This window comes from Mus pahari, chromosome 13, assembly GCF_900095145.1.
Source record: "Mus pahari chromosome 13, PAHARI_EIJ_v1.1, whole genome shotgun sequence".
In the NCBI taxonomy this organism is placed as follows: domain Eukaryota; kingdom Metazoa; phylum Chordata; class Mammalia; order Rodentia; family Muridae; genus Mus; species Mus pahari.
Window position 1 is genome coordinate 7,888,245 of NC_034602.1, and position 1,209 is coordinate 7,889,453.

Consider the following 1,209-nt stretch of genomic DNA (forward strand, 5'->3'; position numbering starts at 1 on the left):
GTCTTAAACTGCCTATTTGAAGCCTGTCATGGAGTCAGCCCGTCTCATCACTTATGTGAACTACCCAGGAGAGTGAGGTGGAGACACAGGTGGCATGGTAACAAGAAGGGATGGGAATGACCGTCCACATTTAAGTTTGGAGAGATGAAATTGTGAATGAGGGAGATGGCAGGGATAATTGCACAACACGGATACTAACTACCATGAAGCAGATGCATAAACGTGGTTAAAGGGTGCATATTTCACTGCAATTAAAAATGTTAGCTATTTCCTGTTTGTCCTCAACAAAGCTCTAGCATTCAATCCTCTCATTCCTACTTGACAGGTCTGTGTTCCAGTTTCCCATAATGTTTGGAATCTAGTATTAGCTCAAGGGTCCCTGAGTGGTTGCACATAGAATACTACCAGATGCAAGATTAATAGCAAAAAGGACAGTGTTAAAGGGGACAATCAACAAGGACAAATGACAACAAGGCTAAATGAGTATCAGAAGTTTCTACCCTTGCTCTTTCAGTTCTCCCAGTTGGGGACAGTAATCTAGTCCCTCACTTCCCCTGCTTAAGAAAAAAAAATCCTCAACTCAGTAACTCAGCAAAAAGATTACTGCATGGTGGTTCAAAGCCTCGTGACTCAGTGTTATGTAACAGCCTGGTTTGCTTTAAAATAAAACACATCAAATCACAAAGCACTGGTCTGTTAACATTTTAATTTCTTGGCATGTCTGTGCATGTAATTTGAGTTTAAGGGACAATTTTCAGGAATCAGTTCTCTGCTTCCATCAACTGGCACCTTGAGCCACTGGGCTATCTCAGGGAAACCCTGCCCCCTCATCTTGTATTTTACCTTTTGTTTTTTTAAAGCATTTATAGATTCATTTTATTTTATGTTTGAGTGTTTTGTCTGCATGTGTATGTGTCTGTGGATGTGCATGTGTGTGCTTGGTACCTACAGGTGTTAGCATTCCGTTTATTTTCTGGCAACAGTCAGGTAGGCGTGACCCACTATAAAAGGGGCTGCTTGCCCCCTTCTCGCTCTCTTGCTCCCTTGCTCTTTCCCCCCTTCCCCCATTCCTTTACCCCCTCCCCTCTCTCCATGTGCTCATGGGTGGCCTCTACTCCTCTTCTCTTCTCTTCTCTTCTCTTCTCTTCTCTTCTCTTCTCTTCTCTTCTCTTCTCTTCTCTTCTCTTCTCTTCTCTTCTCTTCTCTTCT